The following is an 11,026-nucleotide window of genomic DNA, read 5'->3' on the forward strand; positions in this document are numbered from 1 at the left end:
TTTCTGCCCTTATTGAGTTGCGTTGATCCCCATAGATCAACAGGGGCTCAACGCAAGGGCACATAGAGAACAATTGTATAACATACGTCACACTTGCAGTGACATTCATTGTTAATGGCACCCCAAACATGCCAAGCATGATTCATGTTTTTCTCATGCAAATACATGGTTGAAAACTGCACAACGTTTGATGCTCGGAAAGATGAATGAGCTTTTGTCTTGCTTGTAGGGCAGCCCGTTGAAATGAGTGGGCTGCTCTATGTAAATTGGTGCTTCCAGCTGAAGGCGATGGTCACAAACAGCCTGGAACCTGTAAGTTGTAAGCAGTGCTGTGACAAGGAGTAAAGAACATAATGCATCCTCTCCCCTGTGGACTACCTCAGCAGCATAGGTTGCCACTCCTGTGCTTTGTGTGCCCTGCTCCTGATGAAGCACCCAAGGTGGTCACCTCTCCTGCCTACCCCTAGCAGTAAGGGCCACCACACACTAGCAATCCTGTCACTGGTCAAACCTAACCTCACTGGCAGCAAAGAGTAAATTCACACTTATCTGCCTCTATGGGGACACTCCTTGACTGGAGATTGTGCTGCGGTCCAGCCAGCAAGGAAATTATGTCATACGACCAGGTGAGAGTTCTGTTTAGTGATACTGTGGCTGGTGAGTGTCAGCATCGCTAGTCTTTGTAGAGTGTGTGTTGTAAAGTAGCCACTGCTCTAAGCTCACTCCCGTGATGGACTACAATCTCAATACAAATTAGTAAACTAAATGTGAGATTGTAGTCCATCACAGGAGTGATTTGTCAGATTTAACTCCTGAGTTTAGTGTCACTTTAGGGTTATAGAAGTACAGGTAAGGGTTGGGGGCTATAGCTTAGGTTTACAGGATTAAGTCTATTATACAGACACAGATACAATATATTGCCAAAAGTATTGGGACACCCCTCCAAATCATTGGATTCAGGTGTTCCGTGAAATGTCCTTGCTACTAAATATTCCACGGTCACCTGTTAGTGGTGTCATAACAAAGTGGAAGCAACTGGGAACAACAGCAACTCAGCCACAAAGTGGTAGGCCACGTAAAATGACAGAGCGGGGTCAGCGCATGCTGAAGCGCACAGAGCGCAGAAGTCACCAACTGTCTGCAGAGTCAATAGCTACAGACCTCAAAAATTCATGTGGCCTTTAGATTGGTACAACAACAGTGTGTAGAGAGCTTCATGGAATGGGTTTCCATGGCCGAGCAGCTGCATCCAAGCCTTACATCACCAAGTGCAATGCAAAGCACTTGGTGATGGAGTGATGAATCACGCTTCTCTGTCTGGCAATCCGATGGATGTGTCTGGGTTTGGTGGTTGCCAGACACGACCGCTGAAAATTTATCAAGGGTAGAGAACCACAGCAAGTGACGCTCTCAGGGAATCGGCCGCTCCAGGCAAACGCCTTGTTTGCCTCGCGGCAGATACGCCCCTGGTGGAGGAAGTTGACTGGCCTGCACAGAGACCTAACCTCAACCCGATAGAACACCTTTGGGATGAATTAGAGCGGAGACTACAAGTCTGGCTTTCTTTTCCAACATCAGTACCTGACCTCACAAATGCACTTCTGGAAGAATGGTGAAACATTCCCATAGACACACTCCTAAACCTTGTGGACGCCTTCCCAGAAGAGTTGAAGCTGTTATAGCGGCAATGGGCGGACCAACTCAATATTGAACCCTACGGACTAACACTGGGATGCCATTAAAGTTAATGTGCATGTAAAGGCAGGCGTCCCAATACTTTTGGCAATATAGTGTATGTCACCCTGGGAGAACAGTTTATAGGGGGGATAAGAAAGTGATAAGCCATGGTGAGACTTCTTAAGGTCATGGCTCATTTATAGCATGCACTACAAAAAAATGGTGCTACGCAGACGTGTTAAATCAGAAATCCAGCCTCAATTTATTTACTGTCCCCTTTGCTTCTGTCTCTGGTGCTTGTTGGCAGGGGCGTCCCGAGGCTGGGTGACACCCGGAGCGGTAACCGAGTGTCACCCCGCCGAGACGTCACTGCGCATGCGCGATGACGTCATCGCGCACGCGCGGCAGTATTCTGATACCTGCCGGCGGCCATCTTGGTGATGGACGCCAGCAGAGAGAGGAGGGGTCATCCTCCTCCCTCCTGATACTGACGGGCATTCGGTCCATGACCGAGCGCCCCACTTTTCAGAGGGGGGTGACACCAAAATGACTGTGGGTCATTTTGGTGTCACCCGGGTGCGGGCCGCACCCCCTTGTGACGCCACTGCTTATTGAGACACAGTACTTCTATCCTCCCCTCCCCACTGGGTGCCTTTGATTTTTCATTGAAGGGCATTGCAGCAGGCACCCTTCCTGTCTGTAGACACCCCGGAGGATTGTTTAAAAACCATCTAATACGAGATCTTTCTCAACTGGTGCAGTTAGTATAACAACCAATCAGCTTCCATCTTTCATTTTACTCCAGTTGAGACAAAGTTTGTCTCGGTCTCAGACACTTTTGAATAGTTCCCCCAATCCCCCAGTTTCCAATAAGAGCCTCTGACAGACACACACCCCAGGGCTACAGGGGGTTGGAATCACTGCTGCTGCCCCATGTGATGCACACAACGTCCATAGAGTTTCATCTGGAGTAGAAAGGGTTAGCTATAAGGCACACTGAATCACGGGGCTCGGGAAATCCTTTGCTGTAGCTTGTATATGGCTAAGACTGAGGTATGTGCAGGGTGATTCATACTACAAATACATAACAGCATCTTGTTTTACCTGGATGAGAAAAGGTTATCTGCAGTTATCTGTGTACTGTAAATTGTTGTGTTGTTTTGCAGGAGGTGTAAATACAGAATCTGGAGCAGATGTGCATGGCAACCAATCAGCCTCAATCTTTCATTTTCAAAGCTTAACTGAACAAACTGAAGATAGAAGCTGATTTACTGCTATGGGCAACTGCTGCAGATTCTGTCTGCTCCAGTTGTGATAAATTCCCCCCACAATGTTGTTTCAAATGACTTGCTGTTTTCCTACTGTATGAGGTGATAATGTGTGTGTATAATCCACTTATACAGGAGCAGTAAGCAGTATGGAATGCAAGCTCAGCTTAGTGTCTTTGCATACATATAGGATAAGACCACATACTGACATTTACATCCAGCATACAGGACAACAGAATTGCTATGTACAACCTCCATACATACACAATAGGAATAGATGCTGAGAATTACACACAGAACAAGAGAAGTTATACCATGCAGTGTGTGTACAGGCAGAATACGAATACATACTGAGAAGTAAACTGTCCACACAGCACTGGAGATTTCATTCAACTTTACACTCTCAGGGCTCATGCACTACCTTCCACTCTATTCTCCTTCTCATTGTGGCATCCCTCCACCCCATCTCCATACTCTCTTTTGTATTGTTACAGTATCCTCCAGTGTGATTGTGTCTCTCACCCTTAGGTGCTATTCTGTGCCTCCATTGGAGTACACAGACTCTGAAGAGCTTGCATGTTAAAAGCACACACAGTTCTCAGGAAGCTAGAGACCACACACAGGATATGCACACCCTGAAACTACACACGGGGCACACACACACTCTGAGACCACACGCAGGGCACGCACACCCTGAGACCACACGCAGGGCACGCACACCCTGAGACCACACAAAAGGCACACACAGTCTGAGACCACCCATATGGCACACAAAGCCTAAGAGCACAGACAGGGTACACAAAGTCTGAGACCACACACAGGGCACACAAAGCCTGAGACCACACACAAGGCAAACAAAGCCTAAAGCCACACAAAATGCACACAAAGTCTGAGACTACACACATGACATGCACAACCTGAGACCACACACAGGTCACACAAAGCTTGAGAGAAGACACAAGGCACACAAAGCCTGAGACCACATACACAGGCCATGCACAACCTGTGACCATACACAGGTCACACAAAGCTTGAGACCACACACAAGGCACACAAAGCCTGAGACCACATACACAGGGCATGCACAACCTGAGACCACACACAGGGCACACAAAGTCTGAGACCACACATAGGGCGCACAAATCCTGAGACCACACAGGGCACACATAGCGTGAGACCGCACAAAAGGCACACAAAGCCTGAGACCACACACAGGGCATGCACAACCTGAGACCACACACAGTGCATGCACACCCTAAGATTACACACAGGACACACAAAGCCTGGGACCACACACAAGGTGCACAAAGCCTGCGACTACACACAATGCACACAAAGTCTGAGATCACACACAGGGCACACACAGCCTGACACCACACACAGGGCACACAAAGCCCAAAACAACACACAAGGCATATAAATCCTGATACTTCATACACAGAGCATGCACAACTTGAGACCAAATACACAAGGTATGCACAGCCTGAGACCACACACAGGGCATGCACAGCCTGAGACCACACATAGGGCATACACAACCTGAAGCTACACACATGGCACACATTGCCTGAAACTACACACAGGTCACACTAAGTCTAAGACCAAAGACAACCTGAGATCACACACACAGCAAACGGCACAGAAAGACTGAGACCACACACAAGGCATGCTAAGTCTGAGATAACACAGGGCACACACAGCCTGAGACAATGCACACAGGGCACACACAGTCTGAGACCACGCATACAGCACACAGGGCACACACAGCCTGAGACAATGCACACAGGGCACACACAGTCTGAGACCACACACACAGGGCACACACAGCCTGAGACCATGCACACAGGGCACACACAGCCTGAGACCACGCATACAGCACACAGGGCACACACACCCTGAGACCACGCATACAGCACACAGGGCACACACAGCCTGATTCCACACACACATACACAAAGCCTGAGACCACAGATACAACAAAGCACACAGGTCAAGTTCAGTCTGAGAACACAATTTTTAGAGCACACAAGATACCAGGGGTAGGCAACCTTGGCTTCATCTGTGGTGAAACCACAACTCTTGTAATGCCTCTGCCTCTGGGAGTCATGTCTGTAGCTGTCAGTGTTGCAATGCCTCATGGGATTTGTAGTTCCACAACAGTTGGCGTGCCAAGGTTGCCTACCCCTGCAAATTACAGTAAAGCTGTTGTGGTAAGTGTTGCTCAAACAGCAAGGCACCATTTTACTGGAGCATACACGTTGCGTCCAGACTGCCATGTTAAAGTATTACTTGGCCATGCACAAACATCCTCCATGTTTATGAAGGTCAATCTGTACTGTAGCAGATGGTCATGGGTCTCACAGCCAGAACCATAATGTTCTACTGTCACTTCCTATGTGGTACGCTAACAAACATGCATTTTGAGCATTTTGGGCTGCCAGCTACAACACCAGACAAGCACTTGTTTTTTGACGCAGCACATTGTGGTTTGCTGCAGTGTACTGTATTAGTGTGTTGGAGTGACATTTAAAATGAATGCACTGCAATGCTTTGCAATACATGTACGATGCCATGCACTGCAATAGATACATATAATTGGGACCTTAATGTGTGTTTTCCCAGTAAAGTGTTCCAGTAATAAAAATGGAAACAATTCCTTTTTAAAAGCAATCTGGCATGTACAATTATAACTTAAGAATGAATATTGAGATCCTTGGATACACATCATTGTGACTGGTTCTCTTTAAGCCCAGTTAGTAATTACTACATGCTTGGAAACGAGTGCTAACAGCTTAAATAGTTGGCTCAAGCAATGAGGAAGAAGGAAATTCCTATTGACTTTGTGGATAGAAAAAAATAAAAAAATATGGTATAGTTACTCTCCAAAACACAAGTACTCTGGGCGTTTTTTATTATACAATATATGACAATATGCCAACACTGATGTTGTGGTGGATTGTAAACAAAAGGGAACGTTTTTTTTGGACACACAGTTGAGGTTTTTCTATTAGAAAACAGGCACTGGTCCAATTAGTGAGCCGGAAAAATGAAAATGAGAATCCATACACCCACATAGGTGTTACTTGTTCCTATGTTTTTGCAGACCTACACAGAATGAGGAAGTTGTTACAACGAAAGGTTTAGTGTGAGTGTGATTACAATATAAAATGATATAAAAGCATAACAGAAGTCAGATTCAAGTAGATACATGTCTATTAGTATGCAATAGCAAGAACTCCAAGTGACTTTACATCCCTTCAGCTTTCTTCTTCAGCACATCTGGAGCCCAAAGGCCTTTTTCACAAAGTACTCTTGTATGCAAATGTCAAACAGCTCCCCTGATCGAGAGCATGCCACAAGTTTTTCTGTGTTGCATCAGTGGCCCATTACCGGCCAGTAGTGAGGTGTGGGAGGTGAGATGTGGTGGGACCTAGACATTGGGGCTACTTGAAATTTGCATACTAGAACACCATCATTTGGTGGCTCATAGGGGCAGGGTCAGGGTCAGGTTTGCATTAGGATACCTACTCTATAGTCTACCATCATTACATCATTTTTTTTTAGGATGAACCTATACTATATATAACAGGTTCACTTTACAGGTGGAACTTAAAGCATTTTGTGCTTACCTTCCCCACATTCCCATCCCTTCCCAGTCTGTTGTTTATCTCCCTCAAATTTGAGCATGTCTAAATGTACACAAGAGTGTTCATACTTTCCCAACACCCATGTGACTGAATTTTCTCCTTGGAATTGGCATAGAGTGCTGCATTGTGGGGAGGCAGAGGGAATGTGACATGTGCCCTTAGTATGGTAAAGGTTAAAGGAGAACTATGAGGTGAGTGCTTTTCACTCACCTCATAGTTCTAGCCAACCTGTGACAATGAGACTGTCACAGGTCGGCTCAGTAGATCGGGAAGTGAGCGAACACATACCGTCGCTCGCTCACTTCTCGATCCTGTCACAGCTCTCTGCCGTGACAGGGGAGTGGCTGGATTCCCCCCTCCCCGCTCCGATCCTCCGGCGCTGACTGGCGGAACGGACGGCAGAGACAGCTGTCACTCACGCAGCTGGGCGGATCCAGACATAATTGTCGGGATCCGTTTCAGCTGCGGCGTCTCAGTATATAGTGAGCTGTAGCTCGAGGTATACTGAGCTTAGGGTGATGGGAGGATGCTAGTTTGTGTCCTCCCATTACCCTTAGGAGAACTATGGAGAAAAGCCCTGACCCCATAGTTCTCCCTAAATACCTCCCAAAACTGATAACAGTATTTGGTGGACAAGAATCATTTTGTTCTCTATTTCCCTTATATCTCTTTAAGGTAAAAATGGTTGAACGCTTCTGGTAAGAGCTTCCAGCTCTTCCCCTCACTGTAGCCATTTCAAAGCTATTATTCCAACCAATAGGGATAAGCGAATCTGCCCAGGCTTGATTTATAGACAGTTTCGTGAACCCTACTTAAGATTCAGAAAATCCAACCTTTTCCTGGAACCCTATTGAAGTGTATCGGGAGTGAATCTTGATATTCATTTGTTACTTTTGTGGGGGCTAATAAACTATTTAAAACAACATGGCATAGGAAGCTGGACAGTGCCATAGGTGGTATGGTCCAAAGCTTAGAAAACAAAGCGAGGAGAGGGCCTTTTCAAAGGCTTCAAGGACAGATTGAAAATACACAAAAAAATCCTTTACTGCCGCCTTCATAGTCGCTGGATATTTCCCTGAGCAGCTATCTTCCTTTGCTGTATGGGTTAAATGCAGCCACTGCTAGTATGAAGAGATAAGCCACTCACCCCTTCATACCCTCTCCTTCATTCAGAGAACTTGTGCTACTATTCTCCCACAATGCATCATATTCTATGAATGAAGGAGGAGTGGATGAATGACAGGACTGGACCCGCCCATTCACAGAATGCAGTACATTGTGGGAGCATAGCAGTACAAAATAGTTTATTGTATAAAATGTGTAAATGCATTCGCAAGGGTAGTGGAAGTGCAAGCTTGTAGGTGACCTCTAGGACCCAATGAATCCATCTATGTGGCCAACAGCCAACATTACTGGGGGCAAGCTTAAACTCACAAATTGGAGAGCAGAGGAGTCTCCCTGCTATCTGCTCGCTGGGACTTCCAGTTTAAGTATGAGATTTTTTGGTGGAGCTTAAAAATGCATGTCAAACTATTGGAAGGGAGTTTCATGAAGACGATCACAGAGGGTTTGCCCTATTCTCGTGTCCTGTTTAGGAAATTTGTCCTGGAGACCACACAATAGGTGGAGACAATCTCTTACACACAGAAATAAAAACCTGACAGTTCCCACCCTTCCCTCTGTCTACTGAAAAAGTAGGTTTTTTTATATTTTTGGATCTTATGAGTAAATCTTAATGACTCATGTTTTGTGGGTCCTGAAGCTCTCTAGAAGAGGTTCAAAAGTGAGGTCAGACATCTCAAGGTGCCCATACACCTTACAATTATCTGCAGATTATCTGTGGTCAGATGGAAAAAGTGCAACAGATTGGCCCAGGTGGAGATTACTCCATCCACACAATTAAGTGTATATGGAGGAATCTGTTGCACCTTTTCCATCTGACCACAGAAAATCTGCAGATAAATTGTAAGGTGTATGGCCAGCTTAAGGGTGGCTGCTCTTGATTCTTGTTGTAGATTTTCATATCTGTCAGATGTTAACATCAGGTGTTAAGGTTTACTTTGATAGAAACAATTTGTTATTTTCATTAGACAGTTGTGATCTGGCAATAATCACAACTGGTCGCCCCAGGGCATATAAACTAAATATAAAGTTAGTCAGCTGGGTTGGGAATTCTTGTATGATTCCTAATTTTGAGGATATTTAATCTGTTAACCTTCCACCCCCTTAACATTAATCATGGTGTGCTCAATATATATCTTTTGATTGTCTACAACTCTGAGCTGAACAAATGTATATTTGCTCAGGTACATTCATATAACACTTATGACAATTTGCACGCCCTAAGTCACAGCAAAATCTACTTGCCATCTCTCGGATCCATCTTTGGCTTTTGTTTAGTTTATGATGCTGGAGACCTAGCTCATCTTTAATATGGGATAATATAACAGCTGTTATAAAACAAGCAGCGCCCAAGAAAGTTTTGAGATATATAGGGGTTTGCACAGATTGTGCTGTATAATATAATATACTATTTAATATGAATATAGATACCTGATATATATCACGGAAGTAAAAATCATGGCGTTACCGTTATAAAAAAAGTTAACAAGTCATTTGATAATTAACCATGGCCATTTTCCGCATGGGTTATTGGACTGTAAACCATCACACAGGCATAAAACAAAGCTCGCTAGACTTGTTAATGATCTTTCACACTAATGGTCGCTCTATTACAGGTTAAGGTAATGTTCACTTTTCTATCAATAGAAACACCGCTCATCCACCGATCCATGAGAGCCTCTTCAGTACCTGATATAAAATCATCATCTGTCAGGTTAGGTTCACAGCTAGGCAATTTATCGCGTAATAATCGCACAGAGATTTTCATTCAAGTCTATAGAAGCTGTTCACACTTTTGCGATTTGTCACGCGGTAGAAATCGCCTGCCGTGCAAAAAGGTGTAGGAGCTATTTTTGGGCGGTTGTTGCATGGTTTTCAATGCATAAAGATGTGTGTGGGACCCAAACCGCCTGATAACCGCATGGATGTGCGGTGTTTCTATTGATAGAAAAGTGATTGATATTGATTTTCTATTGATAGAAAAGTGAACATTACCTTAACCTGTTATAGAGCGACCATTAGTGTGAAAGGTTATTAACAAGTCTAGCAAGCTTTGTTTTCAAAACAAATACGCGTGACAAGCGCACAAAAACAGCTCAACCGTTGAATCGGGTGTGAACCTAGCCTTAGAATATCCACAACTGTGGAGCTAGAAGAACAAACACATAAAGGGCTAACAATACTGCTTGTATTAACAACAGGCACATTGTTTTGTCAATTTCACATTTCTATCCCTTCTCTCCTCCAGCCCTACTGTCTTCTTCTGTTCCCACATTCTTATGAGCGAACCTGCCTGGGTTTGATTCACCAGGAGTTCAGAGAATCCTAGTTGAAATTTGTTGTGAATCCCTTTGAAGTCTATGGGGGCAAATCTTCTTAGTCAATCTTGGCCATTTTTGGCTAAAAGTTATTTTAAAAGAAGGTAAAAAAGGCTTGGTATGGCGAAGAGCAAATATACCTCTGGCAAGAAAATTTTGGAAAAAAAAATACTATACACAGAAGAGAGGGTCTGTTTCATGCGTCTTTGAGGGCAATATGAAAAAAAAATCACACAAATCAGGTTTAGGGGATACCTTAAATTTGTATGTATTCTTATGGAACAGTATTATTTTTTTTAGCAGTATAAAAATGAGCCCGCAGCAGCACTGTATTTTGAATTCCACTCGCAAAGGTGAGCACCTGACCATGCTGACCAATGAGAAACACTTCTTATTGCCAATGAGAGAGTTCAGCTAAAGGTAAGTATTGCATGGGGGGTGGGAGGAGAGGGGTGGAGTCCAGATTGGAGGGGGTCATTCCATTTGACCAAATTTAACTGGGACAGTGGAATTACACTTTAAGAGGGTCATCCCACTGATGTTAGGGCTGTGTTAAATTGGCCAGCAGCAAAGCAGTTTTAATCAGGGAGAATAGGCCTAACTGGTGTATGCCTAACTTGTATAGTTACTGTGGGAATAGTGAGTGATAGAATATGAGGTAGTTTATCTACACATTGTATTTGCACTTTTTTCTTTCAAACGATGCAGGCAGAATGGCAAAAGTGGCATTGCCAAGAACAGATGGTCAGCAACAAGTGAATACTGCAGTTTGAGCAACCTAGACTTTTAACATAAAATTAACCAATATACCGCCAAAAGAATTGAAAACCCCAAAATACCACCCTTTTACATAAAAGCCTACTTGATCTTTTCTACAGGGGGAAAAACAGTTTACTTTAGCTGGGACAGCAGCATAAAAGTGACCGCTGCCCTCACATTAGCCACAAGTTAAAACTAAAGCTGAACTCCAGGCTGCTCTTCTCTCTTCTACACC

Source organism: Nanorana parkeri, unplaced genomic scaffold (assembly GCF_000935625.1).
Source record: "Nanorana parkeri isolate BGI_ZX_2015 unplaced genomic scaffold, ASM93562v1 scaffold364, whole genome shotgun sequence".
In the NCBI taxonomy this organism is placed as follows: domain Eukaryota; kingdom Metazoa; phylum Chordata; class Amphibia; order Anura; family Dicroglossidae; genus Nanorana; species Nanorana parkeri.